The sequence below is a fragment of the Triticum urartu genome, chromosome 1A, assembly GCF_056163025.1.
Source record: "Triticum urartu cultivar PI428250 chromosome 1A, HENAU_Tu73, whole genome shotgun sequence".
NCBI classification, from domain to species: Eukaryota; Viridiplantae; Streptophyta; class Magnoliopsida; order Poales; family Poaceae; genus Triticum; species Triticum urartu.
Window position 1 is genome coordinate 37,996,211 of NC_141873.1, and position 23,107 is coordinate 38,019,317.

Below are 23,107 nucleotides of genomic sequence, written 5' to 3' on the forward strand. Positions count from 1 at the left end.
TCATTATTCACGCGTGTAGCGGCGGGGAAAGCAAAGTACGATCGTCTTTGTAGTGGAGCTGGGAGGGGCAAGCATAAGGGACGAAGACGGGGGTAACATGTCGGATGCGATCATACCAGCACTAAAGCACCGGATCCCATCAGAACTCCGAAGTTAAGCGTGCTTGGGCGAGAGTAGTACTAGGATGGGTGACCTCCTGGGAAGTCCTCGTGTTGCATTCCCTTTTTAAATTTTTTTTGCGCGGCGTGCAAAAGAAAACTCACGGCCGCGACATATATTTACCACGTTTTATTATTTTGCACGTTTGCGGTAAGTTTTAGCTCGTTGGTCATTATTCACGCGTGTAGCGGCGGGGAAAGCAAAGTACGATCGTCTTTGTAGTGGAGCTGGAAGGGGCAAGCATAAGGGACGAAGACGGGGGTAACATGTCGGATGCGATCATACCAGCACTAAAGCACCGGATCCCATCAGAACTCCGAAGTTAAGCGTGCTTGGGCGAGAGTAGTACTAGGATGGGTGACCTCCTGGGAAGTGGAGCTGGGAGGGGCAAGCATAAGGGACGAAGACGGGGGTAACATGTCGGATGCGATCATACCAGCACTAAAGCACCGGATCCCATCAGAACTCCGAAGTTAAGCGTGCTTGGGCGAGAGTAGTACTAGGATGGGTGACCTCCTGGGAAGTCCTCGTGTTGCATTCCCTTTTTAAAATTTTTTTGCGCGGCGTGCAAAAGAAAACTCACGGCCGCGACATATATTTACCACGTTTTATTATTTTGCACGTTTGCGGTAAGTTTTAGCTCGTTGGTCATTATTCACGCGTGTAGCGGCGGGGAAAGCAAAGTACGATCGTCTTTGTAGTGGAGCTGGGAGGGGCAAGCATAAGGGACGAAGACGGGGGTAACATGTCGGATGCGATCATACCAGCACTAAAGCACCGGATCCCATCAGAACTCCGAAGTTAAGCGTGCTTGGGCGAGAGTAGTACTAGGATGGGTGACCTCCTGGGAAGTCCTCGTGTTGCATTCCCTTTTTAAATTTTTTTTGCGCGGCGTGCAAAAGAAAACTCACGGCCGCGACATATATTTACCACGTTTTATTATTTTGCACGTTTGCGGTAAGTTTTAGCTCGTTGGTCATTATTCACGCGTGTAGCGGCGGGGAAAGCAAAGTACGATCGTCTTTGTAGTGGAGCTGGGAGGGGCAAGCATAAGGGACGAAGACGGGGGTAACATGTCGGATGCGATCATACCAGCACTAAAGCACCGGATCCCATCAGAACTCCGAAGTTAAGCGTGCTTGGGCGAGAGTAGTACTAGGATGGGTGACCTCCTGGGAAGTCCTCGTGTTGCATTCCCTTTTTAAATTTTTTTTGCGCGGCGTGCAAAAGAAAACTCACGGCCGCGACATATATTTACCACGTTTTATTATTTTGCACGTTTGCGGTAAGTTTTAGCTCGTTGGTCATTATTCACGCGTGTAGCGGCGGGGAAAGCAAAGTACGATCGTCTTTGTAGTGGAGCTGGGAGGGGCAAGCATAAGGGACGAAGACGGGGGTAACATGTCGGATGCGATCATACCAGCACTAAAGCACCGGATCCCATCAGAACTCCGAAGTTAAGCGTGCTTGGGCGAGAGTAGTACTAGGATGGGTGACCTCCTGGGAAGTCCTCGTGTTGCATTCCCTTTTTAAATTTTTTTTGCGCGGCGTGCAAAAGAAAACTCACGGCCGCGACATATATTTACCACGTTTTATTATTTTGCACGTTTGCGGTAAGTTTTAGCTCGTTGGTCATTATTCACGCGTGTAGCGGCGGGGAAAGCAAAGTACGATCGTCTTTGTAGTGGAGCTGGGAGGGGCAAGCATAAGGGACGAAGACGGGGGTAACATGTCGGATGCGATCATACCAGCACTAAAGCACCGGATCCCATCAAAACTCCGAAGTTAAGCGTGCTTGGGCGAGAGTAGTACTAGGATGGGTGACCTCCTGGGAAGTCCTCGTGTTGCATTCCCTTTTTAAATTTTTTTGCGCGGCGTGCAAAAGAAAACTCACGGCCGCGACATATATTTACCACGTTTTATTATTTTGCACGTTTGCGGTAAGTTTTAGCTCGTTGGTCATTATTCACGCGTGTAGCGGCGGGGAAAGCAAAGTACGATCGTCTTTGTAGTGGAGCTGGGAGGGGCAAGCATAAGGGACGAAGACGGGGGTAACATGTCGGATGCGATCATACCAGCACTAAGCACCGGATCCCATCAAAACTCCGAAGTTAAGCATGCTTGGGCGAGAGTAGTACTAGGATGGGTGACCTCCTGGGAAGTCCTCGTGTTGCATTCCCTTTTTAAATTTTTTTTGCGCGGCGTGCAAAAGAAAACTCACGGCCGCGACATATATTTACCACGTTTTATTATTTTGCACGTTTGCGGTAAGTTTTAGCTCGTTGGTCATTATTCACGCGTGTAGCGGCGGGGAAAGCAAAGTACGATCGTCTTTGTAGTGGAGCTGGGAGGGGCAAGCATAAGGGACGAAGACGGGGGTAACATGTCGGATGCGATCATACCAGCACTAAAGCACCGGATCCCATCAAAACTCCGAAGTTAAGCGTGCTTGGGCGAGAGTAGTTTTGCGCGGCGTGCAAAAGAAAACTCACGGCCGCGACATATATTTACCACGTTTTATTATTTTGCACGTTTGCGGTAAGTTTTAGCTCGTTGGTCATTATTCACGCGTGTAGCGGCGGGGAAAGCAAAGTACGATCGTCTTTGTAGTGGAGCTGGGAGGGGCAAGCATAAGGGACGAAGACGGGGGTAACATGTCGGATGCGATCATACCAGCACTAAAGCACCGGATCCCATCAAAACTCCGAAGTTAAGCGTGCTTGGGCGAGAGTAGTACTAGGATGGGTGACCTCCTGGGAAGTCCTCGTGTTGCATTCCCTTTTTAAATTTTTTTTGCGCGGCGTGCAAAAGAAAACTCACGGCCGCGACATATATTTACCACGTTTTATTATTTTGCACGTTTGCGGTAAGTTTTAGCTCGTTGGTCATTATTCACGCGTGTAGCGGCGGGGAAAGCAAAGTACGATCCTCTTTGTAGTGGAGCTGGGAGGGGCAAGCATAAGGGACGAAGACGGGGGTAACATGTCGGATGTGATCATACCAGCACTAAAGCACCGGATCCCATCAGAACTCCGAAGTTAAGCGTGCTTGGGCGAGAGTAGTACTAGGATGGGTGACCTCCTGGGAAGTCCTCGTGTTGCATTCCCTTTTTAAATTTTTTTTGCGCGGCGTGCAAAAGAATACTCACGGCCGCGACATATATTTACCACGTTTTATTATTTTGCACGTTTGCGGTAAGTTTTAGCTCGTTGGTCATTATTCACGCGTGTAGCGGCGGGGAAAGCAAAGTACAATCGTCTTTGTAGTGGAGCTGGGAGGGGCAAGCATAAGGGACGAAGACGGGGGTAACATGTCGGATGCGATCATACCAGCACTAAAGCACCGGATCCCATCAGAACTCCGAAGTTAAGCGTGCTTGGGCGAGAGTAGTACTAGGATGGGTGACCTCCTGGGAAGTCCTCGTGTTGCATTCCCTTTTTAAATTTTTTTTGCGCGGCGTGCAAAAGAAAACTCACGGCCGCGACATATATTTACCACGTTTTATTATTTTGCACGTTTGCGGTAAGTTTTAGCTCGTTGGTCATTATTCACGCGTGTAGCGGCGGGGAAAGCAAAGTACGATCGTCTTTGTAGTGGAGCTGGGAGGGGCAAGCATAAGGGACGAAGACGGGGGTAACATGTCGGATGCGATCATACCAGCACTAAAGCACCGGATCCCATCAGAACTCCGAAGTTAAGCGTGCTTGGGCGAGAGTAGTACTAGGATGGGTGACCTCCTGGGAAGTCCTCGTGTTGCATTCCCTTTTTAAATTTTTTTTGCGCGGCGTGCAAAAGAATACTCACGGCCGCGACATATATTTACCACATTTTATTATTTTGCACGTTTGCGGTAAGTTTTAGCTCGTTGGTCATTATTCACGCGTGTAGCGGCGGGGAAAGCAAAGTACAATCGTCTTTGTAGTGGAGCTGGGAGGGGCAAGCATAAGGGACGAAGACGGGGGTAACATGTCGGATGCGATCATACCAGCACTAAAGCACCGGATCCCATCAAAACTCCGAAGTTAAGCGTGCTTGGGCGAGAGTAGTACTAGGATGGGTGACCTCCTGGGAAGTCCTCGTGTTGCATTCCCTTTTTAAATTTTTTTTGCGCGGCGTGCAAAAGAAAACTCACGGCCGCGACATATATTTACCACGTTTTATTATTTTGCACGTTTGCGGTAAGTTTTAGCTCGTTGGTCATTATTCACGCGTGTAGCGGCGGGGAAAGCAAAGTACGATCGTCTTTGTAGTGGAGCTGGGAGGGGCAAGCATAAGGGACGAAGACGGGGGTAACATGTCGGATGCGATCATACCAGCACTAAAGCACCGGATCCCATCAGAACTCCGAAGTTAAGCGTGCTTGGGCGAGAGTAGTACTAGGATGGGTGACCTCCTGGGAAGTCCTCGTGTTGCATTCCCTTTTTAAATTTTTTTTGCGCGGCGTGCAAAAGAAAACTCACGGCCGCGACATATATTTACCACGTTTTATTATTTTGCACGTTTGCGGTAAGTTTTAGCTCGTTGGTCATTATTCACGCGTGTAGCGGCGGGGAAAGCAAAGTACAATCGTCTTTGTAGTGGAGCTGGGAGGGGCAAGCATAAGGGACGAAGACGGGGGTAACATGTCGGATGCGATCATACCAGCACTAAAGCACCGGATCCCATCAAAACTCCGAAGTTAAGCGTGCTTGGGCGAGAGTAGTACTAGGATGGGTGACCTCCTGGGAAGTCCTCGTGTTGCATTCCCTTTTTAAATATTTTTTTGCGCGGCGTGCAAAAGAAAACTCACGGCCGCGACATATATTTACCACGTTTTATTATTTTGCACGTTTGCGGTAAGTTTTAGCTCGTTGGTCATTATTCACGCGTGTAGCGGCGGGCAAAGCAAAGTACGATCGTCTTTGTAGTGGAGCTGGGAGGGGCAAGCATAAGGGACGAAGACGGGGGTAACATGTCGGATGCGATCATACCAGCACTAAAGCACCGGATCCCATCAGAACTCCGAAGTTAAGCGTGCTTGGGCGAGAGTAGTACTAGGATGGGTGACCTCCTGGGAAGTCCTCGTGTTGCATTCCCTTTTTAATTTTTTTTTGCGCGGCGTGCAAAAGAAAACTCACGGCCGCGACATATATTTACCACGTTTTATTATTTTGCACGTTTGCGGTAAGTTTTAGCTCGTTGGTCATTATTCACGCGTGTAGCGGCGGGGAAAGCAAAGTACAATCGTCTTTGTAGTGGAGCTGGGAGGGGCAAGCATAAGGGACGAAGACGGGGGTAACATGTCGGATGCGATCATACCAGCACTAAAGCACCGGATCCCATCAGAACTCCGAAGTTAAGCGTGCTTGGGCGAGAGTAGTACTAGGATGGGTGACCTCCTGGGAAGTCCTCGTGTTGCATTCCCTTTTTAATTTTTTTTGCGCGGCGTGCAAAAGAAAACTCACGGCCGCGACATATATTTACCACGTTTTATTATTTTGCACGTTTGCGGTAAGTTTTAGCTCGTTGGTCATTATTCACGCGTGTAGCGGCGGGGAAAGCAAAGTACGATCGTCTTTGTAGTGGAGCTGGGAGGGGCAAGCATAAGGGACGAAGACGGGGGTAACATGTCGGATGCGATCATACCAGCACTAAAGCACCGGATCCCATCAGAACTCCGAAGTTAAGCGTGCTTGGGCGAGAGTAGTACTAGGATGGGTGACCTCCTGGGAAGTCCTCGTGTTGCATTCCCTTTTTAAATTTTTTTTTGCGCGGCGTGCAAAAGAAAACTCACGGCCGCGACATATATTTACCACGTTTTATTATTTTGCACGTTTGCGGTAAGTTTTAGCTCGTTGGTCATTATTCACGCGTGTAGCGGCGGGCAAAGCAAAGTACGATCGTCTTTGTAGTGGAGCTGGGAGGGGCAAGCATAAGGGACGAAGACGGGGGTAACATGTCGGATGCGATCATACCAGCACTAAAGCACCGGATCCCATCAGAACTCCGAAGTTAAGCGTGCTTGGGCGAGAGTAGTACTAGGATGGGTGACCTCCTGGGAAGTCCTCGTGTTGCATTCCCTTTTTAAATTTTTTTTGCGCGGCGTGCAAAAGAAAACTCACGGCCGCGACATATATTTACCACGTTTTATTATTTTGCACGTTTGCGGTAAGTTTTAGCTCGTTGGTCATTATTCACGCGTGTAGCGGCGGGGAAAGCAAAGTACAATCGTCTTTGTAGTGGAGCTGGGAGGGGCAAGCATAAGGGACGAAGACGGGGGTAACATGTCGGATGCGATCATACCAGCACTAAAGCACCGGATCCCATCAGAACTCCGAAGTTAAGCGTGCTTGGGCGAGAGTAGTACTAGGATGGGTGACCTCCTGGGAAGTCCTCGTGTTGCATTCCCTTTTTAAATTTTTTTTGCGCGGCGTGCAAAAGAAAACTCGCGGCCGCGACATATATTTACCACGTTTTATTATTTTGCACGTTTGCGGTAAGTTTTAGCTCGTTGGTCATTATTCACGCGTGTAGCGGCGGGGAAAGCAAAGTACAATCGTCTTTGTAGTGGAGCTGGGAGGGGCAAGCATAAGGGACGAAGACGGGGGTAACATGTCGGATGCGATCATACCAGCACTAAAGCACCGGATCCCATCAGAACTCCGAAGTTAAGCGTGCTTGGGCGAGAGTAGTACTAGGATGGGTGACCTCCTGGGAAGTCCTCGTGTTGCATTCCCTTTTTAAATTTTTTTTGCGCGGCGTGCAAAAGAAAACTCACGGCCGCGACATATATTTACCACGTTTTATTATTTTGCACGTTTGCGGTAAGTTTTAGCTCGTTGGTCATTATTCACGCGTGTAGCGGCGGGGAAAGCAAAGTACAATCGTCTTTGTAGTGGAGCTGGGAGGGGCAAGCATAAGGGACGAAGACGGGGGTAACATGTCGAATGCGATCATACCAGCACTAAAGCACCGGATCCCATCAGAACTCCGAAGTTAAGCGTGCTTGGGTGAGAGTAGTACTAGGATGGGTGACCTCCTGGGAAGTCCTCGTGTTGCATTCCCTTTTTAAATTTTTTTTTGCGCGGCGTGCAAAAGAAAACTCACGGCCGCGACATATATTTACCACGTTTTATTATTTTGCACGTTTGCGGTAAGTTTTAGCTCGTTGGTCATTATTCACGCGTGTAGCGGCGGGCAAAGCAAAGTACGATCGTCTTTGTAGTGGAGCTGGGAGGGGCAAGCATAAGGGACGAAGACGGGGGTAACATGTCGGATGCGATCATACCAGCACTAAAGCACCGGATCCCATCAGAACTCCGAAGTTAAGCGTGCTTGGGCGAGAGTAGTACTAGGATGGGTGACCTCCTGGGAAGTCCTCGTGTTGCATTCCCTTTTTAAATTTTTTTTGCGCGGCGTGCAAAAGAAAACTCACGGCCGCGACATATATTTACCACGTTTTATTATTTTGCACGTTTGCGGTAAGTTTTAGCTCGTTGGTCATTATTCACGCGTGTAGCGGCGGGGAAAGCAAAGTACAATCGTCTTTGTAGTGGAGCTGGGAGGGGCAAGCATAAGGGACGAAGACGGGGGTAACATGTCGGATGCGATCATACCAGCACTAAAGCACCGGATCCCATCAGAACTCCGAAGTTAAGCGTGCTTGGGCGAGAGTAGTACTAGGATGGGTGACCTCCTGGGAAGTCCTCGTGTTGCATTCCCTTTTTAATTTTTTTTTGCGCGGCGTGCAAAAGAAAACTCACGGCCGCGACATATATTTACCACGTTTTATTATTTTGCACGTTTGCGGTAAGTTTTAGCTCGTTGGTCATTATTCACGCGTGTAGCGGCGGGGAAAGCAAAGTACGATCGTCTTTGTAGTGGAGCTGGGAGGGGCAAGCATAAGGGACGAAGACGGGGGTAACATGTCGGATGCGATCATACCAGCACTAAAGCACCGGATCCCATCAGAACTCCGAAGTTAAGCGTGCTTGGGCGAGAGTAGTACTAGGATGGGTGACCTCCTGGGAAGTCCTCGTGTTGCATTCCCTTTTTAAATTTTTTTTGCGCGGCGTGCAAAAGAAAACTCACGGCCGCGACATATATTTACCACGTTTTATTATTTTGCACGTTTGCGGTAAGTTTTAGCTCGTTGGTCATTATTCACGCGTGTAGCGGCGGGGAAAGCAAAGTACAATCGTCTTTGTAGTGGAGCTGGGAGGGGCAAGCATAAGGGACGAAGACGGGGGTAACATGTCGGATGCGATCATACCAGCACTAAAGCACCGGATCCCATCAAAACTCCGAAGTTAAGCGTGCTTGGGCGAGAGTAGTACTAGGATGGGTGACCTCCTGGGAAGTCCTCGTGTCGCATTCCCTTTTTAAATTTTTTTTGCGCGGCGTGCGAAAGAAAACTCACGGCCGCGACATATATTTACCACGTTTTATTATTTTGCACGTTTGCGGTAAGTTTTAGCTCGTTGGTCATTATTCACGCGTGTAGCGGCGGGGAAAGCAAAGTACAATCGTCTTTGTAGTGGAGCTGGGAGGGGCAAGCATAAGGGACGAAGACGGGGGTAACATGTCGGATGCGATCATACCAGCACTAAAGCACCGGATCCCATCAGAACTCCGAAGTTAAGCGTGCTTGGGCGAGAGTAGTACTAGGATGGGTGACCTCCTGGGAAGTCCTCGTGTTGCATTCCCTTTTTAAATTTTTTTTGCGCGGCGTGCAAAAGAAAACTCACGGCCGCGACATATATTTACCACGTTTTATTATTTTGCACGTTTGCGGTAAGTTTTAGCTCGTTGGTCATTATTCACGCGTGTAGCGGCGGGGAAAGCAAAGTACAATCGTCTTTGTAGTGGAGCTGGGAGGGGCAAGCATAAGGGACGAAGACGGGGGTAACATGTCGGATGCGATCATACCAGCACTAAAGCACCGGATCCCATCAGAACTCCGAAGTTAAGCGTGCTTGGGCGAGAGTAGTACTAGGATGGGTGACCTCCTGGGAAGTCCTCGTGTTGCATTCCCTTTTTAATTTTTTTTTGCGCGGCGTGCAAAAGAAAACTCACGGCCGCGACATATATTTACCACGTTTTATTATTTTGCACGTTTGCGGTAAGTTTTAGCTCGTTGGTCATTATTCACGCGTGTAGCGGCGGGGAAAGCAAAGTACAATCGTCTTTGTAGTGGAGCTGGGAGGGGCAAGCATAAGGGACGAAGACGGGGGTAACATGTCGGATGCGATCATACCAGCACTAAAGCACCGGATCCCATCAGAACTCCGAAGTTAAGCGTGCTTGGGTGAGAGTAGTACTAGGATGGGTGACCTCCTGGGAAGTCCTCGTGTTGCATTCCCTTTTTAAATTTTTTTTTGCGCGGCGTGCAAAAGAAAACTCACGGCCGCGACATATATTTACCACGTTTTATTATTTTGCACGTTTGCGGTAAGTTTTAGCTCGTTGGTCATTATTCACGCGTGTAGCGGCGGGCAAAGCAAAGTACGATCGTCTTTGTAGTGGAGCTGGGAGGGGCAAGCATAAGGGACGAAGACGGGGGTAACATGTCGGATGCGATCATACCAGCACTAAAGCACCGGATCCCATCAGAACTCCGAAGTTAAGCGTGCTTGGGCGAGAGTAGTACTAGGATGGGTGACCTCCTGGGAAGTCCTCGTGTTGCATTCCCTTTTTAAATTTTTTTTGCGCGGCGTGCAAAAGAAAACTCACGGCCGCGACATATATTTACCACGTTTTATTATTTTGCACGTTTGCGGTAAGTTTTAGCTCGTTGGTCATTATTCACGCGTGTAGCGGCGGGGAAAGCAAAGTACAATCGTCTTTGTAGTGGAGCTGGGAGGGGCAAGCATAAGGGACGAAGACGGGGGTAACATGTCGGATGCGATCATACCAGCACTAAAGCACCGGATCCCATCAGAACTCCGAAGTTAAGCGTGCTTGGGCGAGAGTAGTACTAGGATGGGTGACCTCCTGGGAAGTCCTCGTGTTGCATTCCCTTTTTAATTTTTTTTTGCGCGGCGTGCAAAAGAAAACTCACGGCCGCGACATATATTTACCACGTTTTATTATTTTGCACGTTTGCGGTATGTTTTAGCTCGTTGGTCATTATTCACGCGTGTAGCGGCGGGGAAAGCAAAGTACGATCGTCTTTGTAGTGGAGCTGGGAGGGGCAAGCATAAGGGACGAAGACGGGGGTAACATGTCGGATGCGATCATACCAGCACTAAAGCACCGGATCCCATCAGAACTCCGAAGTTAAGCGTGCTTGGGCGAGAGTAGTACTAGGATGGGTGACCTCCTGGGAAGTCCTCGTGTTGCATTCCCTTTTTAAATTTTTTTTGCGCGGCGTGCAAAAGAAAACTCACGGCCGCGACATATATTTACCACGTTTTATTATTTTGCACGTTTGCGGTAAGTTTTAGCTCGTTGGTCATTATTCACGCGTGTAGCGGCGGGGAAAGCAAAGTACAATCGTCTTTGTAGTGGAGCTGGGAGGGGCAAGCATAAGGGACGAAGACGGGGGTAACATGTCGGATGCGATCATACCAGCACTAAAGCACCGGATCCCATCAAAACTCCGAAGTTAAGCGTGCTTGGGCGAGAGTAGTACTAGGATGGGTGACCTCCTGGGAAGTCCTCGTGTCGCATTCCCTTTTTAAATTTTTTTTGCGCGGCGTGCGAAAGAAAACTCACGGCCGCGACATATATTTACCACGTTTTATTATTTTGCACGTTTGCGGTAAGTTTTAGCTCGTTGGTCATTATTCACGCGTGTAGCGGCGGGGAAAGCAAAGTACAATCGTCTTTGTAGTGGAGCTGGGAGGGGCAAGCATAAGGGACGAAGACGGGGGTAACATGTCGGATGCGATCATACCAGCACTAAAGCACCGGATCCCATCAGAACTCCGAAGTTAAGCGTGCTTGGGCGAGAGTAGTACTAGGATGGGTGACCTCCTGGGAAGTCCTCGTGTTGCATTCCCTTTTTAAATTTTTTTTGCGCGGCGTGCAAAAGAAAACTCACGGCCGCGACATATATTTACCACGTTTTATTATTTTGCACGTTTGCGGTAAGTTTTAGCTCGTTGGTCATTATTCACGCGTGTAGCGGCGGGGAAAGCAAAGTACAATCGTCTTTGTAGTGGAGCTGGGAGGGGCAAGCATAAGGGACGAAGACGGGGGTAACATGTCGGATGCGATCATACCAGCACTAAAGCACCGGATCCCATCAGAACTCCGAAGTTAAGCGTGCTTGGGCGAGAGTAGTACTAGGATGGGTGACCTCCTGGGAAGTCCTCGTGTTGCATTCCCTTTTTAATTTTTTTTTGCGCGGCGTGCAAAAGAAAACTCACGGCCGCGACATATATTTACCACGTTTTATTATTTTGCACGTTTGCGGTAAGTTTTAGCTCGTTGGTCATTATTCACGCGTGTAGCGGCGGGGAAAGCAAAGTACAATCGTCTTTGTAGTGGAGCTGGGAGGGGCAAGCATAAGGGACGAAGACGGGGGTAACATGTCGGATGCGATCATACCAGCACTAAAGCACCGGATCCCATCAGAACTCCGAAGTTAAGCGTGCTTGGGCGAGAGTAGTACTAGGATGGGTGACCTCCTGGGAAGTCCTCGTGTTGCATTCCCTTTTTAAAATTTTTTTGCGCGGCGTGCAAAAGAAAGCTCACGGCCGCGACATATATTTACCACGTTTTATTATTTTGCACGTTTGCGGTAAGTTTTAGCTCGTTGGTCATTATTCACGCGTGTAGCGGCGGGGAAAGCAAAGTACGATCGTCTTTGTAGTGGAGCTGGGAGGGGCAAGCATAAGGGACGAAGACGGGGGTAACATGTCGGATGCGATCATACCAGCACTAAAGCACCGGATCCCATCAGAACTCCGAAGTTAAGCGTGCTTGGGCGAGAGTAGTACTAGGATGGGTGACCTCCTGGGAAGTCCTCGTGTTGCATTCCCTTTTTAAATTTTTTTTGCGCGGCGTGCAAAAGAAAACTCACGGCCGCGACATATATTTACCACGTTTTATTATTTTGCACGTTTGCGGTAAGTTTTAGCTCGTTGGTCATTATTCACGCGTGTAGCGGCGGGGAAAGCAAAGTACAATCGTCTTTGTAGTGGAGCTGGGAGGGGCAAGCATAAGGGACGAAGACGGGGGTAACATGTCGGATGCGATCATACCAGCACTAAAGCACCGGATCCCATCAAAACTCCGAAGTTAAGCGTGCTTGGGCGAGAGTAGTACTAGGATGGGTGACCTCCTGGGAAGTCCTCGTGTCGCATTCCCTTTTTAAATTTTTTTTGCGCGGCGTGCGAAAGAAAACTCACGGCCGCGACATATATTTACCACGTTTTATTATTTTGCACGTTTGCGGTAAGTTTTAGCTCGTTGGTCATTATTCACGCGTGTAGCGGCGGGGAAAGCAAAGTACAATCGTCTTTGTAGTGGAGCTGGGAGGGGCAAGCATAAGGGACGAAGACGGGGGTAACATGTCGGATGCGATCATACCAGCACTAAAGCACCGGATCCCATCAGAACTCCGAAGTTAAGCGTGCTTGGGCGAGAGTAGTACTAGGATGGGTGACCTCCTGGGAAGTCCTCGTGTTGCATTCCCTTTTTAAATTTTTTTTGCGCGGCGTGCAAAAGAAAACTCACGGCCGCGACATATATTTACCACGTTTTATTATTTTGCACGTTTGCGGTAAGTTTTAGCTCGTTGGTCATTATTCACGCGTGTAGCGGCGGGGAAAGCAAAGTACAATCGTCTTTGTAGTGGAGCTGGGAGGGGCAAGCATAAGGGACGAAGACGGGGGTAACATGTCGGATGCGATCATACCAGCACTAAAGCACCGGATCCCATCAGAACTCCGAAGTTAAGCGTGCTTGGGCGAGAGTAGTACTAGGATGGGTGACCTCCTGGGAAGTCCTCGTGTTGCATTCCCTTTTTAATTTTTTTTTGCGCGGCGTGCAAAAGAAAACTCACGGCCGCGACATATATTTACCACGTTTTATTATTTTGCACGTTTGCGGTAAGTTTTAGCTCGTTGGTCATTATTCACGCGTGTAGCGGCGGGGAAAGCAAAGTACAATCGTCTTTGTAGTGGAGCTGGGAGGGGCAAGCATAAGGGACGAAGACGGGGGTAACATGTCGGATGCGATCATACCAGCACTAAAGCACCGGATCCCATCAGAACTCCGAAGTTAAGCGTGCTTGGGCGAGAGTAGTAATAGGATGGGTGACCTCCTGGGAAGTCCTCGTGTTGCATTCCCTTTTTAAATTTTTTTTGCGCGGCGTGCAAAAGAAAACTCACGGCCGCGACATATATTTACCACGTTTTATTATTTTGCACGTTTGCGGTAAGTTTTAGCTCGTTGGTCATTATTCACGCGTGTAGCGGCGGGGAAAGCAAAGTACAATCGTCTTTGTAGTGGAGCTGGGAGGGGCAAGCATAAGGGACGAAGACGGGGGTAACATGTCGGATGCGATCATACCAGCACTAAAGCACCGGATCCCATCAAAACTCCGAAGTTAAGCGTGCTTGGGCGAGAGTAGTACTAGGATGGGTGACCTCCTGGGAAGTCCTCGTGTCGCATTCCCTTTTTAAATTTTTTTTGCGCGGCGTGCGAAAGAAAACTCACGGCCGCGACATATATTTACCACGTTTTATTATTTTGCACGTTTGCGGTAAGTTTTAGCTCGTTGGTCATTATTCACGCGTGTAGCGGCGGGGAAAGCAAAGTACAATCGTCTTTGTAGTGGAGCTGGGAGGGGCAAGCATAAGGGACGAAGACGGGGGTAACATGTCGGATGCGATCATACCAGCACTAAAGCACCGGATCCCATCAGAACTCCGAAGTTAAGCGTGCTTGGGCGAGAGTAGTACTAGGATGGGTGACCTCCTGGGAAGTCCTCGTGTTGCATTCCCTTTTTAAATTTTTTTTGCGCGGCGTGCAAAAGAAAACTCACGGCCGCGACATATATTTACCACGTTTTATTATTTTGCACGTTTGCGGTAAGTTTTAGCTCGTTGGTCATTATTCACGCGTGTAGCGGCGGGGAAAGCAAAGTACAATCGTCTTTGTAGTGGAGCTGGGAGGGGCAAGCATAAGGGACGAAGACGGGGGTAACATGTCGGATGCGATCATACCAGCACTAAAGCACCGGATCCCATCAGAACTCCGAAGTTAAGCGTGCTTGGGCGAGAGTAGTACTAGGATGGGTGACCTCCTGGGAAGTCCTCGTGTTGCATTCCCTTTTTAATTTTTTTTTGCGCGGCGTGCAAAAGAAAACTCACGGCCGCGACATATATTTACCACGTTTTATTATTTTGCACGTTTGCGGTAAGTTTTAGCTCGTTGGTCATTATTCACGCGTGTAGCGGCGGGGAAAGCAAAGTACAATCGTCTTTGTAGTGGAGCTGGGAGGGGCAAGCATAAGGGACGAAGACGGGGGTAACATGTCGGATGCGATCATACCAGCACTAAAGCACCGGATCCCATCAGAACTCCGAAGTTAAGCGTGCTTGGGCGAGAGTAGTACTAGAATGGGTGACCTCCTGGGAAGTCCTCGTGTTGCATTCCCTTTTTAATTTTTTTTTGCGCGACGTGCAAAAGAAAACTCACGGCCGCGACATATATTTACCACGTTTTATTATTTTGCACGTTTGCGGTAAGTTTTAGCTCGTTGGTCATTATTCACGCGTGTAGCGGCGGGGAAAGCAAAGTACGATCGTCTTTGTAGTGGAGCTGGGAGGGGCAAGCATAAGGGACGAAGACGGGGGTAACATGTCGGATGCGATCATACCAGCACTAAAGCACCGGATCCCATCAGAACTTCGAAGTTAAGCGTGCTTGGGCGAGAGTAGTACTAGGATGGGTGACCTCCTGGGAAGTCCTCGTGTTGCATTCCCTTTTTAAATTTTTTTTTGCGCGGCGTGCAAAAGAAAACTCACGGCCGCGACATATATTTACCACGTTTTATTATTTTGCACGTTTGCGGTAAGTTTTAGCTCGTTGGTCATTATTCACGCGTGTAGCGGCGGGGAAAGCAAAGTACAATCGTCTTTGTAGTGGAGCTGGGAGGGGCAAGCATAAGGGACGAAGACGGGGGTAACATGTGGGATGCGATCATACCAGCACTAAAGCACCGGATCCCATCAGAACTCCGAAGTTAAGCGTGCTTGGGCGAGAGTAGTACTAGGATGGGTGACCTCCTGGGAAGTCCTCGTGTTGCATTCCCTTTTTAAATTTTTTTTGCGCGGCGTGCAAAAGAAAACTCGCGGCCGCGACATATATTTACCACGTTTTATTATTTTGCACGTTTGCGGTAAGTTTTAGCTCGTTGGTCATTATTCACGCGTGTAGCGGCGGGGAAAGCAAAGTACAATCGTCTTTGTAGTGGAGCTGGGAGGGGCAAGCATAAGGGACGAAGACGGGGGTAACATGTCGGATGCGATCATACCAGCACTAAAGCACCGGATCCCATCAGAACTCCGAAGTTAAGCGTGCTTGGGCGAGAGTAGTACTAGGATGGGTGACCTCCTGGGAAGTCCTCGTGTTGCATTCCCTTTTTAAATTTTTTTTGCGCGGCGTGCAAAAGAAAACTCACGGCCGCGACATATATTTACCACGTTTTATTATTTTGCACGTTTGCGGTAAGTTTTAGCTCGTTGGTCATTATTCACGCGTGTAGCGGCGGGGAAAGCAAAGTACAATCGTCTTTGTAGTGGAGCTGGGAGGGGCAAGCATAAGGGACGAAGACGGGGGTAACATGTCGGATGCGATCATACCAGCACTAAAGCACCGGATCCCATCAGAACTCCGAAGTTAAGCGTGCTTGGGCGAGAGTAGTACTAGGATGGGTGACCTCCTGGGAAGTCCTCGTGTTGCATTCCCTTTTTAATTTTTTTTTGCGCGGCGTGCAAAAGAAAACTCACGGCCGCGACATATATTTACCACGTTTTATTATTTTGCACGTTTGCGGTAAGTTTTAGCTCGTTGGTCATTATTCACGCGTGTAGCGGCGGGGAAAGCAAAGTACGATCGTCTTTGTAGTGGAGCTGGGAGGGGCAAGCATAAGGGACGAAGACGGGGGTAACATGTCGGATGCGATCATACCAGCACTAAAGCACCGGATCCCATCAGAACTCCGAAGTTAAGCGTGCTTGGGCGAGAGTAGTACTAGGATGGGTGACCTCCTGGGAAGTCCTCGTGTTGCATTCCCTTTTTAAATTTTTTTTGCGCGGCGTGCAAAAGAAAACTCACGGCCGCGACATATATTTACCACGTTTTATTATTTTGCACGTTTGCGGTAAGTTTTAGCTCGTTGGTCATTATTCACGCGTGTAGCGGCGGGGAAAGCAAAGTACAATCGTCTTTGTAGTGGAGCTGGGAGGGGCAAGCATAAGGGACGAAGACGGGGGTAACATGTTGGATGCGATCATACCAGCACTAAAGCACCGGATCCCATCAGAACTCCGAAGTTAAGCGTGCTTGGGCGAGAGTAGTACTAGGATGGGTGACCTCCTGGGAAGTCCTCGTGTTGCATTCCCTTTTTAATTTTTTTTTGCGCGGCGTGCAAAAGAAAACTCACGGCCGCGACATATATTTACCACGTTTTATTATTTTGCACGTTTGCGGTAAGTTTTAGCTCGTTGGTCATTATTCACGCGTGTAGCGGCGGGGAAAGCAAAGTACGATCGTCTTTTAGTGGAGCTGGGAGGGGCAAGCATAAGGGACGAAGACGGGGGTAACATGTCGGATGCGATCATACCAGCACTAAAGCACCGGATCCCATCAGAACTCCGAAGTTAAGCGTGCTTGGGCGAGAGTAGTACTAGGATGGGTGACCTCCTGGGAAGTCCTCGTGTTGCATTCCCTTTTTAAATTTTTTTTGCGCGGCGTGCAAAAGAAAGCTCACGGCCGCGACATATATTTACCACGTTTTATTATTTTGCACGTTTGCGGTAAGTTTTAGCTCGTTGGTCATTATTCACGCGTGTAGCGGCGGGGAAAGCAAAGTACGATCGTCTTTGTAGTGGAGCTGGGAGGGGCAAGCATAAGGGACGAAGACGGGGGTAACATGTCGGATGCGATCATACCAGCACTAAAGCACCGGATCCCATCAGAACTCCGAAGTTAAGCGTGCTTGGGCGAGAGTAGTACTAGGATGGGTGACCTCCTGGGAAGTCCTCGTGTTGCATTCCCTTTTTAAATTTTTTTTGCGCGGCGTGCGAAAGAAAACTCACGGCCGCGACATATATTTACCACGTTTTATTATTTTGCACGTTTGCGGTAAGTTTTAGCTCGTTGGTCATTATTCACGCGTGTAGCGGCGGGGAAAGCAAAGTACAATCGTCTTTGTAGTGGAGCTGGGAGGGGCAAGCATAAGGGACGAAGACGGGGGTAACATGTCGGATGCGATCATACCAGCACTAAAGCACCGGATCCCATCAGAACTCCAAAGTTAAGCGTGCTTGGGCGAGAGTAGTACTAGGATGGGTGACCTCCTGGGAAGTCCTCGTGTTGCATTCCCTTTTTAAATTTTTTTTGCGCGGCGTGCAAAAGAAAACTCACGGCCGCGACATATATTTACCACGTTTTATTATTTTGCACGTTTGCGGTAAGTTTTAGCTCGTTGGTCATTATTCACGCGTGTAGCGGCGGGGAAAGCAAAGTACAATCGTCTTTGTAGTGGAGCTGGGAGGGGCAAGCATAAGGGACGAAGACGGGGGTAACATGTCGGATGCGATCATACCAGCACTAAAGCACCGGATCCCATCAGAACTCCGAAGTTAAGCGTGCTTGGGCGAGAGTAGTACTAGGATGGGTGACCTCCTGGGAAGTCCTCGTGTTGCATTCCCTTTTTAAATTTTTTTTGCGCGGCGTGCAAAAGAAAACTCACGGCCGCGACATATATTTACCACGTTTTATTATTTTGCACGTTTGCGGTAAGTTTTAGCTCGTTGGTCATTATTCACGCGTGTAGCGGCGGGGAAAGCAAAGTACAATCGTCTTTGTAGTGGAGCTGGGAGGGGCAAGCATAAGGGACGAAGACGGGGGTAACATGTCGGATGCGATCATACCAGCACTAAAGCACCGGATCCCATCAAAACTCCGAAGTTAAGCGTGCTTGGGCGAGAGTAGTACTAGGATGGGTGACCTCCTGGGAAGTCCTCGTGTTGCATTCCCTTTTTAAATTTTTTTTGCGCGGCGTGCAAAAGAAAACTCACGGCCGCGACATATATTTACCACGTTTTATTATTTTGCACGTTTGCGGTAAGTTTTAGCTCGTTGGTCATTATTCACGCGTGTAGCGGCGGGGAAAGCAAAGTACAATCGTCTTTGTAGTGGAGCTGGGAGGGGCAAGCATAAGGGACGAAGACGGGGGTAACATGTCGGATGCGATCATACCAGCACTAAAGCACCGGATCCCATCAGAACTCCGAAGTTAAGCGTGCTTGGGCGAGAGTAGTACTAGGATGGGTGACCTCCTGGGAAGTCCTCGTGTTGCATTCCCTTTTTAAATTTTTTTTGCGCGGCGTGCAAAAGAAAACTCACGGCCGCGACATATATTTACCACGTTTTATTATTTTGCACGTTTGCGGTAAGTTTTAGCTCGTTGGTCATTATTCACGCGTGTAGCGGCGGGCAAAGCAAAGTACGATCGTCTTTGTAGTGGAGCTGGGAGGGGCAAGCATAAGGGACGAAGACGGGGGTAACATGCCGGATGCGATCATACCAGCACTAAAGCACCGGATCCCATCAGAACTCCGAAGTTAAGCGTGCTTGGGCGAGAGTAGTACTAGGATGGGTGACCTCCTGGGAAGTCCTCGTGTTGCATTCCCTTTTTAAATTTTTTTTGCGCGGCGTGCAAAAGAAAACTCACGGCCGCGACATATATTTACCACGTTTTATTATTTTGCACGTTTGCGGTAAGTTTTAGCTCGTTGGTCATTATTCACGCGTGTAGCGGCGGGGAAAGCAAAGTACAATCGTCTTTGTAGTGGAGCTGGGAGGGGCAAGCATAAGGGACGAAGACGGGGGTAACATGTCGGATGCGATCATACCAGCACTAAAGCACCGGATCCCATCAGAACTCCGAAGTTAAGCGTGCTTGGGCGAGAGTAGTACTAGGATGGGTGACCTCCTGGGAAGTCCTCGTGTTGCATTCCCTTTTTAAATTTTTTTTGCGCGGCGTGCAAAAGAAAACTCACGGCCGCGACATATATTTACCACGTTTTATTATTTTGCACGTTTGCGGTAAGTTTTAGCTCGTTGGTCATTATTCACGCGTGTAGCGGCGGGGAAAGCAAAGTACGATCGTCTTTGTAGTGGAGCTGGGAGGGGCAAGCATAAGGGACGAAGACGGGGGTAACATGTCGGATGCGATCATACCAGCACTAAAGCACCGGATCCCATCAGAACTCCGAAGTTAAGCGTGCTTGGGCGAGAGTAGTACTAGGATGGGTGACCTCTTGGGAAGTCCTCGTGTTGCATTCCCTTTTTAAATTTTTTTTGCGCGGCGTGCAAAAGAAAGCTCACGGCCGCGACATATATTTACCACGTTTTATTATTTTGCACGTTTGCGGTAAGTTTTAGCTCGTTGGTCATTATTCACGCGTGTAGCGGCGGGGAAAGCAAAGTACGATCGTCTTTGTAGTGCAGCTGGGAGGGGCAAGCATAAGGGACGAAGACGGGGGTAACATGTCGGATGCGATCATACCAGCACTAAAGCACCGGATCCCATCAGAACTCCGAAGTTAAGCGTGCTTGGGCGAGAGTAGTACTAGGATGGGTGACCTCCTGGGAAGTCCTCGTGTTGCATTCCCTTTTTAAATTTTTTTTGCGCGGCGTGCGAAAGAAAACTCACGGCCGCGACATATATTTACCACGTTTTATTATTTTGCACGTTTGCGGTAAGTTTTAGCTCGTTGGTCATTATTCACGCGTGTAGCGGCGGGGAAAGCAAAGTACAATCGTCTTTGTAGTGGAGCTGGGAGGGGCAAGCATAAGGGACGAAGACGGGGGTAACATGTCGGATGCGATCATACCAGCACTAAAGCACCGGATCCCATCAGAACTCCGAAGTTAAGCGTGCTTGGGCGAGAGTAGTACTAGGATGGGTGACCTCCTGGGAAGTCCTCGTGTTGCATTCCCTTTTTAAATTTTTTTTGCGCGGCGTGCAAAAGAAAACTCACGGCCGCGACATATATTTACCACGTTTTATTATTTTGCACGTTTGCGGTAAGTTTTAGCTCGTTGGTCATTATTCACGCGTGTAGCGGCGGGGAAAGCAAAGTACAATCGTCTTTGTAGTGCAGCTGGGAGGGGCAAGCATAAGGGACGAAGACGGGGGTAACATGTCGGATGCGATCATACCAGCACTAAAGCACCGGATCCCATCAGAACTCCGAAGTTAAGCGTGCTTGGGCGAGAGTAGTACTAGGATGGGTGACCTCCTGGGAAGTCCTCGTGTTGCATTCCCTTTTTAAATTTTTTTTGCGCGGCGTGCAAAAGAAAACTCACGGCCGCGACATATATTTACCACGTTTTATTATTTTGCACGTTTGCGGTAAGTTTTAGCTCGTTGGTCATTATTCACGCGTGTAGCGGCGGGGAAAGCAAAGTACAATCGTCTTTGTAGTGGAGCTGGGAGGGGCAAGCATAAGGGACGAAGACGGGGGTAACATGTCGGATGCGATCATACCAGCACTAAAGCACCGGATCCCATCAGAACTCCGAAGTTAAGTGTGCTTGGGCGAGAGTAGTACTAGGATGGGTGACCTCGTGGGAAGTCCTCGTGTTGCATTCCCTTTTTAAATTTTTTTTGCGCGGCGTGCAAAAGAAAACTCACGGCCGCGACATATATTTACCACGTTTTATTATTTTGCACGTTTGCGGTAAGTTTTAGCTCGTTGGTCATTATTCACGCGTGTAGCGGCGGGGAAAGCAAAGTACGATCGTCTTTGTAGTGGAGCTGGGAGGGGCAAGCATAAGGGACGAAGACGGGGGTAACATGTCGGATGCGATCATACCAGCACTAAAGCACCGGATCCCATCAGAACTCCGAAGTTAAGCGTGCTTGGGCGAGAGTAGTACTAGGATGGGTGACCTCCTGGGAAGTCCTCGTGTTGCATTCCCTTTTTAAATTTTTTTTGCGCGGCGTGCAAAAGAAAACTCACGGCCGCGACATATATTTACCACGTTTTATTATTTTGCACGTTTGCGGTAAGTTTTAGCTCGTTGGTCATTATTCACGCGTGTAGCGGCGGGGAAAGCAAAGTACGATCGTCTTTGTAGTGGAGCTGGGAGGGGCAAGCATAAGGGACGAAGACGGGGGTAACATGTCGGATGCGATCATACCAGCACTAAAGCACCGGATCCCATCAGAACTCCGAAGTTAAGCGTGCTTGGGCGAGAGTAGTACTAGGATGGGTGACCTCCTGGGAAGTCCTCGTGTTGCATTCCCTTTTTAAATTTTTTTTGCGCGGCGTGCAAAAGAAAGCTCACGGCCGCGACATATATTTACCACGTTTTATTATTTTGCACGTTTGCGGTAAGTTTTAGCTCGTTGGTCATTATTCACGCGTGTAGCGGCGGGGAAAGCAAAGTACGATCGTCTTTGTAGTGGAGCTGGGAGGGGCAAGCATAAGGGACGAAGACGGGGGTAACATGTCGGATGCGATCATACCAGCACTAAAGCACCGGATCCCATCAGAACTCCGAAGTTAAGCGTGCTTGGGCGAGAGTAGTACTAGGATGGGTGACCTCCTGGGAAGTCCTCGTGTTGCATTCCCTTTTTAAATTTTTTTTGCGCGGCGTGCGAAAGAAAACTCACGGCCGCGACATATATTTACCACGTTTTATTATTTTGCACGTTTGCGGTAAGTTTTAGCTCGTTGGTCATTATTCACGCGTGTAGCGGCGGGGAAAGCAAAGTACAATCGTCTTTGTAGTGGAGCTGGGAGGGGCAAGCATAAGGGACGAAGACGGGGGTAACATGTCGGATGCGATCATACCAGCACTAAAGCACCGGATCCCATCAGAACTCCAAAGTTAAGCGTGCTTGGGCGAGAGTAGTACTAGGATGGGTGACCTCCTGGGAAGTCCTCGTGTTGCATTCCCTTTTTAAATTTTTTTTGCGCGGCGTGCAAAAGAAAACTCACGGCCGCGACATATATTTACCACGTTTTATTATTTTGCACGTTTGCGGTAAGTTTTAGCTCGTTGGTCATTATTCACGCGTGTAGCGGCGGGGAAAGCAAAGTACAATCGTCTTTGTAGTGGAGCTGGGAGGGGCAAGCATAAGGGACGAAGACGGGGGTAACATGTCGGATGCGATCATACCAGCACTAAAGCACCGGATCCCATCAGAACTCCGAAGTTAAGCGTGCTTGGGCGAGAGTAGTACTAGGATGGGTGACCTCCTGGGAAGTCCTCGTGTTGCATTCCCTTTTTAAATTTTTTTTGCGCGGCGTGCAAAAGAAAACTCACGGCCGCGACATATATTTACCACGTTTTATTATTTTGCACGTTTGCGGTAAGTTTTAGCTCGTTGGTCATTATTCACGCGTGTAGCGGCGGGGAAAGCAAAGTACAATCGTCTTTGTAGTGGAGCTGGGAGGGGCAAGCATAAGGGACGAAGACGGGGGTAACATGTCGGATGCGATCATACCAGCACTAAAGCACCGGATCCCATCAAAACTCCGAAGTTAAGCGTGCTTGGGCGAGAGTAGTACTAGGATGGGTGACCTCCTGGGAAGTCCTCGTGTTGCATTCCCTTTTTAAATTTTTTTTGCGCGGCGTGCAAAAGAAAACTCACGGCCGCGACATATATTTACCACGTTTTATTATTTTGCACGTTTGCGGTAAGTTTTAGCTCGTTGGTCATTATTCACGCGTGTAGCGGCGGGGAAAGCAAAGTACAATCGTCTTTGTA

General features: G+C 48.9%; 68 non-coding genes and 2 pseudogenes across 68 annotated transcripts; all 70 read left to right on the forward strand.

Annotated features, from left to right (window-relative positions):
- Positions 1-102: 102 nt before the first annotated feature.
- On the forward strand, positions 103-221 carry LOC147989177 (5S ribosomal RNA). The gene has a single exon (XR_015614731.1). It is a non-coding gene; the product is annotated as a 5S ribosomal RNA (ribosomal RNA).
- A 209-nt stretch (positions 222-430) lies between these two features.
- Positions 431-553, forward strand: LOC147989178 (5S ribosomal RNA; annotated as a pseudogene).
- Positions 554-581: 28 nt separating this feature from the next.
- On the forward strand, positions 582-700 carry LOC147989179 (5S ribosomal RNA). Its single transcript, XR_015614732.1, has one exon. It is a non-coding gene; the product is annotated as a 5S ribosomal RNA (ribosomal RNA).
- Positions 701-909: 209 nt separating this feature from the next.
- Positions 910-1,028, forward strand: LOC147989180 (5S ribosomal RNA). The gene has a single exon (XR_015614733.1). It is a non-coding gene; the product is annotated as a 5S ribosomal RNA (ribosomal RNA).
- Positions 1,029-1,237: 209 nt separating this feature from the next.
- Positions 1,238-1,356, forward strand: LOC147989181 (5S ribosomal RNA). Its single transcript, XR_015614734.1, has one exon. It is a non-coding gene; the product is annotated as a 5S ribosomal RNA (ribosomal RNA).
- Positions 1,357-1,565: 209 nt separating this feature from the next.
- Positions 1,566-1,684, forward strand: LOC147989182 (5S ribosomal RNA). The gene has a single exon (XR_015614735.1). It is a non-coding gene; the product is annotated as a 5S ribosomal RNA (ribosomal RNA).
- A 209-nt stretch (positions 1,685-1,893) lies between these two features.
- LOC147989183 (5S ribosomal RNA) lies at positions 1,894-2,012 on the forward strand. The gene has a single exon (XR_015614318.1). It is a non-coding gene; the product is annotated as a 5S ribosomal RNA (ribosomal RNA).
- A 208-nt stretch (positions 2,013-2,220) lies between these two features.
- On the forward strand, positions 2,221-2,338 carry LOC147989184 (5S ribosomal RNA; annotated as a pseudogene).
- A 480-nt stretch (positions 2,339-2,818) lies between these two features.
- LOC147989185 (5S ribosomal RNA) lies at positions 2,819-2,937 on the forward strand. Its single transcript, XR_015614319.1, has one exon. It is a non-coding gene; the product is annotated as a 5S ribosomal RNA (ribosomal RNA).
- Positions 2,938-3,146: 209 nt separating this feature from the next.
- Positions 3,147-3,265, forward strand: LOC147989186 (5S ribosomal RNA). Its single transcript, XR_015614137.1, has one exon. It is a non-coding gene; the product is annotated as a 5S ribosomal RNA (ribosomal RNA).
- A 209-nt stretch (positions 3,266-3,474) lies between these two features.
- On the forward strand, positions 3,475-3,593 carry LOC147989187 (5S ribosomal RNA). The gene has a single exon (XR_015614736.1). It is a non-coding gene; the product is annotated as a 5S ribosomal RNA (ribosomal RNA).
- A 209-nt stretch (positions 3,594-3,802) lies between these two features.
- Positions 3,803-3,921, forward strand: LOC147989188 (5S ribosomal RNA). The gene has a single exon (XR_015614737.1). It is a non-coding gene; the product is annotated as a 5S ribosomal RNA (ribosomal RNA).
- Positions 3,922-4,130: 209 nt separating this feature from the next.
- LOC147989189 (5S ribosomal RNA) lies at positions 4,131-4,249 on the forward strand. The gene has a single exon (XR_015614321.1). It is a non-coding gene; the product is annotated as a 5S ribosomal RNA (ribosomal RNA).
- A 209-nt stretch (positions 4,250-4,458) lies between these two features.
- LOC147989190 (5S ribosomal RNA) lies at positions 4,459-4,577 on the forward strand. Its single transcript, XR_015614738.1, has one exon. It is a non-coding gene; the product is annotated as a 5S ribosomal RNA (ribosomal RNA).
- Positions 4,578-4,786: 209 nt separating this feature from the next.
- LOC147989191 (5S ribosomal RNA) lies at positions 4,787-4,905 on the forward strand. The gene has a single exon (XR_015614322.1). It is a non-coding gene; the product is annotated as a 5S ribosomal RNA (ribosomal RNA).
- A 210-nt stretch (positions 4,906-5,115) lies between these two features.
- Positions 5,116-5,234, forward strand: LOC147989192 (5S ribosomal RNA). The gene has a single exon (XR_015614739.1). It is a non-coding gene; the product is annotated as a 5S ribosomal RNA (ribosomal RNA).
- A 209-nt stretch (positions 5,235-5,443) lies between these two features.
- Positions 5,444-5,562, forward strand: LOC147989193 (5S ribosomal RNA). The gene has a single exon (XR_015614740.1). It is a non-coding gene; the product is annotated as a 5S ribosomal RNA (ribosomal RNA).
- Positions 5,563-5,770: 208 nt separating this feature from the next.
- On the forward strand, positions 5,771-5,889 carry LOC147989194 (5S ribosomal RNA). The gene has a single exon (XR_015614741.1). It is a non-coding gene; the product is annotated as a 5S ribosomal RNA (ribosomal RNA).
- A 210-nt stretch (positions 5,890-6,099) lies between these two features.
- On the forward strand, positions 6,100-6,218 carry LOC147989195 (5S ribosomal RNA). Its single transcript, XR_015614742.1, has one exon. It is a non-coding gene; the product is annotated as a 5S ribosomal RNA (ribosomal RNA).
- Positions 6,219-6,427: 209 nt separating this feature from the next.
- Positions 6,428-6,546, forward strand: LOC147989196 (5S ribosomal RNA). Its single transcript, XR_015614743.1, has one exon. It is a non-coding gene; the product is annotated as a 5S ribosomal RNA (ribosomal RNA).
- Positions 6,547-6,755: 209 nt separating this feature from the next.
- LOC147989197 (5S ribosomal RNA) lies at positions 6,756-6,874 on the forward strand. Its single transcript, XR_015614744.1, has one exon. It is a non-coding gene; the product is annotated as a 5S ribosomal RNA (ribosomal RNA).
- Positions 6,875-7,083: 209 nt separating this feature from the next.
- Positions 7,084-7,202, forward strand: LOC147989198 (5S ribosomal RNA). Its single transcript, XR_015614182.1, has one exon. It is a non-coding gene; the product is annotated as a 5S ribosomal RNA (ribosomal RNA).
- Positions 7,203-7,412: 210 nt separating this feature from the next.
- On the forward strand, positions 7,413-7,531 carry LOC147989199 (5S ribosomal RNA). Its single transcript, XR_015614745.1, has one exon. It is a non-coding gene; the product is annotated as a 5S ribosomal RNA (ribosomal RNA).
- Positions 7,532-7,740: 209 nt separating this feature from the next.
- Positions 7,741-7,859, forward strand: LOC147989200 (5S ribosomal RNA). Its single transcript, XR_015614746.1, has one exon. It is a non-coding gene; the product is annotated as a 5S ribosomal RNA (ribosomal RNA).
- A 209-nt stretch (positions 7,860-8,068) lies between these two features.
- Positions 8,069-8,187, forward strand: LOC147989201 (5S ribosomal RNA). The gene has a single exon (XR_015614747.1). It is a non-coding gene; the product is annotated as a 5S ribosomal RNA (ribosomal RNA).
- Positions 8,188-8,396: 209 nt separating this feature from the next.
- Positions 8,397-8,515, forward strand: LOC147989202 (5S ribosomal RNA). The gene has a single exon (XR_015614288.1). It is a non-coding gene; the product is annotated as a 5S ribosomal RNA (ribosomal RNA).
- Positions 8,516-8,724: 209 nt separating this feature from the next.
- On the forward strand, positions 8,725-8,843 carry LOC147989203 (5S ribosomal RNA). The gene has a single exon (XR_015614748.1). It is a non-coding gene; the product is annotated as a 5S ribosomal RNA (ribosomal RNA).
- A 209-nt stretch (positions 8,844-9,052) lies between these two features.
- On the forward strand, positions 9,053-9,171 carry LOC147989204 (5S ribosomal RNA). The gene has a single exon (XR_015614749.1). It is a non-coding gene; the product is annotated as a 5S ribosomal RNA (ribosomal RNA).
- Positions 9,172-9,380: 209 nt separating this feature from the next.
- Positions 9,381-9,499, forward strand: LOC147989205 (5S ribosomal RNA). Its single transcript, XR_015614213.1, has one exon. It is a non-coding gene; the product is annotated as a 5S ribosomal RNA (ribosomal RNA).
- Positions 9,500-9,709: 210 nt separating this feature from the next.
- On the forward strand, positions 9,710-9,828 carry LOC147989206 (5S ribosomal RNA). Its single transcript, XR_015614750.1, has one exon. It is a non-coding gene; the product is annotated as a 5S ribosomal RNA (ribosomal RNA).
- A 209-nt stretch (positions 9,829-10,037) lies between these two features.
- LOC147989207 (5S ribosomal RNA) lies at positions 10,038-10,156 on the forward strand. Its single transcript, XR_015614751.1, has one exon. It is a non-coding gene; the product is annotated as a 5S ribosomal RNA (ribosomal RNA).
- Positions 10,157-10,365: 209 nt separating this feature from the next.
- Positions 10,366-10,484, forward strand: LOC147989208 (5S ribosomal RNA). Its single transcript, XR_015614752.1, has one exon. It is a non-coding gene; the product is annotated as a 5S ribosomal RNA (ribosomal RNA).
- Positions 10,485-10,693: 209 nt separating this feature from the next.
- LOC147989209 (5S ribosomal RNA) lies at positions 10,694-10,812 on the forward strand. The gene has a single exon (XR_015614289.1). It is a non-coding gene; the product is annotated as a 5S ribosomal RNA (ribosomal RNA).
- A 209-nt stretch (positions 10,813-11,021) lies between these two features.
- On the forward strand, positions 11,022-11,140 carry LOC147989210 (5S ribosomal RNA). The gene has a single exon (XR_015614753.1). It is a non-coding gene; the product is annotated as a 5S ribosomal RNA (ribosomal RNA).
- A 209-nt stretch (positions 11,141-11,349) lies between these two features.
- Positions 11,350-11,468, forward strand: LOC147989211 (5S ribosomal RNA). Its single transcript, XR_015614754.1, has one exon. It is a non-coding gene; the product is annotated as a 5S ribosomal RNA (ribosomal RNA).
- A 209-nt stretch (positions 11,469-11,677) lies between these two features.
- LOC147989212 (5S ribosomal RNA) lies at positions 11,678-11,796 on the forward strand. Its single transcript, XR_015614755.1, has one exon. It is a non-coding gene; the product is annotated as a 5S ribosomal RNA (ribosomal RNA).
- A 209-nt stretch (positions 11,797-12,005) lies between these two features.
- LOC147989213 (5S ribosomal RNA) lies at positions 12,006-12,124 on the forward strand. The gene has a single exon (XR_015614756.1). It is a non-coding gene; the product is annotated as a 5S ribosomal RNA (ribosomal RNA).
- Positions 12,125-12,333: 209 nt separating this feature from the next.
- On the forward strand, positions 12,334-12,452 carry LOC147989214 (5S ribosomal RNA). The gene has a single exon (XR_015614290.1). It is a non-coding gene; the product is annotated as a 5S ribosomal RNA (ribosomal RNA).
- Positions 12,453-12,661: 209 nt separating this feature from the next.
- Positions 12,662-12,780, forward strand: LOC147989215 (5S ribosomal RNA). Its single transcript, XR_015614757.1, has one exon. It is a non-coding gene; the product is annotated as a 5S ribosomal RNA (ribosomal RNA).
- Positions 12,781-12,989: 209 nt separating this feature from the next.
- On the forward strand, positions 12,990-13,108 carry LOC147989216 (5S ribosomal RNA). The gene has a single exon (XR_015614758.1). It is a non-coding gene; the product is annotated as a 5S ribosomal RNA (ribosomal RNA).
- Positions 13,109-13,317: 209 nt separating this feature from the next.
- On the forward strand, positions 13,318-13,436 carry LOC147989217 (5S ribosomal RNA). Its single transcript, XR_015614279.1, has one exon. It is a non-coding gene; the product is annotated as a 5S ribosomal RNA (ribosomal RNA).
- Positions 13,437-13,645: 209 nt separating this feature from the next.
- Positions 13,646-13,764, forward strand: LOC147989218 (5S ribosomal RNA). The gene has a single exon (XR_015614291.1). It is a non-coding gene; the product is annotated as a 5S ribosomal RNA (ribosomal RNA).
- Positions 13,765-13,973: 209 nt separating this feature from the next.
- On the forward strand, positions 13,974-14,092 carry LOC147989219 (5S ribosomal RNA). The gene has a single exon (XR_015614759.1). It is a non-coding gene; the product is annotated as a 5S ribosomal RNA (ribosomal RNA).
- Positions 14,093-14,301: 209 nt separating this feature from the next.
- Positions 14,302-14,420, forward strand: LOC147989220 (5S ribosomal RNA). The gene has a single exon (XR_015614760.1). It is a non-coding gene; the product is annotated as a 5S ribosomal RNA (ribosomal RNA).
- A 209-nt stretch (positions 14,421-14,629) lies between these two features.
- Positions 14,630-14,748, forward strand: LOC147989221 (5S ribosomal RNA). The gene has a single exon (XR_015614148.1). It is a non-coding gene; the product is annotated as a 5S ribosomal RNA (ribosomal RNA).
- A 209-nt stretch (positions 14,749-14,957) lies between these two features.
- On the forward strand, positions 14,958-15,076 carry LOC147989222 (5S ribosomal RNA). Its single transcript, XR_015614220.1, has one exon. It is a non-coding gene; the product is annotated as a 5S ribosomal RNA (ribosomal RNA).
- Positions 15,077-15,286: 210 nt separating this feature from the next.
- LOC147989223 (5S ribosomal RNA) lies at positions 15,287-15,405 on the forward strand. Its single transcript, XR_015614761.1, has one exon. It is a non-coding gene; the product is annotated as a 5S ribosomal RNA (ribosomal RNA).
- A 209-nt stretch (positions 15,406-15,614) lies between these two features.
- On the forward strand, positions 15,615-15,733 carry LOC147989224 (5S ribosomal RNA). The gene has a single exon (XR_015614762.1). It is a non-coding gene; the product is annotated as a 5S ribosomal RNA (ribosomal RNA).
- Positions 15,734-15,942: 209 nt separating this feature from the next.
- LOC147989225 (5S ribosomal RNA) lies at positions 15,943-16,061 on the forward strand. Its single transcript, XR_015614763.1, has one exon. It is a non-coding gene; the product is annotated as a 5S ribosomal RNA (ribosomal RNA).
- Positions 16,062-16,270: 209 nt separating this feature from the next.
- On the forward strand, positions 16,271-16,389 carry LOC147989226 (5S ribosomal RNA). The gene has a single exon (XR_015614764.1). It is a non-coding gene; the product is annotated as a 5S ribosomal RNA (ribosomal RNA).
- A 209-nt stretch (positions 16,390-16,598) lies between these two features.
- LOC147989227 (5S ribosomal RNA) lies at positions 16,599-16,717 on the forward strand. Its single transcript, XR_015614765.1, has one exon. It is a non-coding gene; the product is annotated as a 5S ribosomal RNA (ribosomal RNA).
- A 208-nt stretch (positions 16,718-16,925) lies between these two features.
- Positions 16,926-17,044, forward strand: LOC147989228 (5S ribosomal RNA). Its single transcript, XR_015614766.1, has one exon. It is a non-coding gene; the product is annotated as a 5S ribosomal RNA (ribosomal RNA).
- A 209-nt stretch (positions 17,045-17,253) lies between these two features.
- Positions 17,254-17,372, forward strand: LOC147989229 (5S ribosomal RNA). Its single transcript, XR_015614767.1, has one exon. It is a non-coding gene; the product is annotated as a 5S ribosomal RNA (ribosomal RNA).
- Positions 17,373-17,581: 209 nt separating this feature from the next.
- On the forward strand, positions 17,582-17,700 carry LOC147989230 (5S ribosomal RNA). The gene has a single exon (XR_015614270.1). It is a non-coding gene; the product is annotated as a 5S ribosomal RNA (ribosomal RNA).
- Positions 17,701-17,909: 209 nt separating this feature from the next.
- Positions 17,910-18,028, forward strand: LOC147989231 (5S ribosomal RNA). Its single transcript, XR_015614768.1, has one exon. It is a non-coding gene; the product is annotated as a 5S ribosomal RNA (ribosomal RNA).
- Positions 18,029-18,237: 209 nt separating this feature from the next.
- Positions 18,238-18,356, forward strand: LOC147989232 (5S ribosomal RNA). The gene has a single exon (XR_015614323.1). It is a non-coding gene; the product is annotated as a 5S ribosomal RNA (ribosomal RNA).
- Positions 18,357-18,565: 209 nt separating this feature from the next.
- Positions 18,566-18,684, forward strand: LOC147989233 (5S ribosomal RNA). The gene has a single exon (XR_015614769.1). It is a non-coding gene; the product is annotated as a 5S ribosomal RNA (ribosomal RNA).
- A 209-nt stretch (positions 18,685-18,893) lies between these two features.
- Positions 18,894-19,012, forward strand: LOC147989234 (5S ribosomal RNA). The gene has a single exon (XR_015614770.1). It is a non-coding gene; the product is annotated as a 5S ribosomal RNA (ribosomal RNA).
- Positions 19,013-19,221: 209 nt separating this feature from the next.
- LOC147989235 (5S ribosomal RNA) lies at positions 19,222-19,340 on the forward strand. Its single transcript, XR_015614771.1, has one exon. It is a non-coding gene; the product is annotated as a 5S ribosomal RNA (ribosomal RNA).
- Positions 19,341-19,549: 209 nt separating this feature from the next.
- On the forward strand, positions 19,550-19,668 carry LOC147989236 (5S ribosomal RNA). The gene has a single exon (XR_015614121.1). It is a non-coding gene; the product is annotated as a 5S ribosomal RNA (ribosomal RNA).
- A 209-nt stretch (positions 19,669-19,877) lies between these two features.
- Positions 19,878-19,996, forward strand: LOC147989237 (5S ribosomal RNA). The gene has a single exon (XR_015614772.1). It is a non-coding gene; the product is annotated as a 5S ribosomal RNA (ribosomal RNA).
- Positions 19,997-20,205: 209 nt separating this feature from the next.
- LOC147989238 (5S ribosomal RNA) lies at positions 20,206-20,324 on the forward strand. Its single transcript, XR_015614773.1, has one exon. It is a non-coding gene; the product is annotated as a 5S ribosomal RNA (ribosomal RNA).
- Positions 20,325-20,533: 209 nt separating this feature from the next.
- Positions 20,534-20,652, forward strand: LOC147989239 (5S ribosomal RNA). Its single transcript, XR_015614774.1, has one exon. It is a non-coding gene; the product is annotated as a 5S ribosomal RNA (ribosomal RNA).
- Positions 20,653-20,861: 209 nt separating this feature from the next.
- Positions 20,862-20,980, forward strand: LOC147989240 (5S ribosomal RNA). Its single transcript, XR_015614169.1, has one exon. It is a non-coding gene; the product is annotated as a 5S ribosomal RNA (ribosomal RNA).
- Positions 20,981-21,189: 209 nt separating this feature from the next.
- LOC147989241 (5S ribosomal RNA) lies at positions 21,190-21,308 on the forward strand. Its single transcript, XR_015614775.1, has one exon. It is a non-coding gene; the product is annotated as a 5S ribosomal RNA (ribosomal RNA).
- A 209-nt stretch (positions 21,309-21,517) lies between these two features.
- LOC147989242 (5S ribosomal RNA) lies at positions 21,518-21,636 on the forward strand. Its single transcript, XR_015614776.1, has one exon. It is a non-coding gene; the product is annotated as a 5S ribosomal RNA (ribosomal RNA).
- Positions 21,637-21,845: 209 nt separating this feature from the next.
- Positions 21,846-21,964, forward strand: LOC147989243 (5S ribosomal RNA). The gene has a single exon (XR_015614778.1). It is a non-coding gene; the product is annotated as a 5S ribosomal RNA (ribosomal RNA).
- A 209-nt stretch (positions 21,965-22,173) lies between these two features.
- On the forward strand, positions 22,174-22,292 carry LOC147989244 (5S ribosomal RNA). Its single transcript, XR_015614271.1, has one exon. It is a non-coding gene; the product is annotated as a 5S ribosomal RNA (ribosomal RNA).
- A 209-nt stretch (positions 22,293-22,501) lies between these two features.
- Positions 22,502-22,620, forward strand: LOC147989245 (5S ribosomal RNA). The gene has a single exon (XR_015614779.1). It is a non-coding gene; the product is annotated as a 5S ribosomal RNA (ribosomal RNA).
- Positions 22,621-22,829: 209 nt separating this feature from the next.
- LOC147989246 (5S ribosomal RNA) lies at positions 22,830-22,948 on the forward strand. The gene has a single exon (XR_015614324.1). It is a non-coding gene; the product is annotated as a 5S ribosomal RNA (ribosomal RNA).
- Positions 22,949-23,107: the final 159 nt, after the last annotated feature.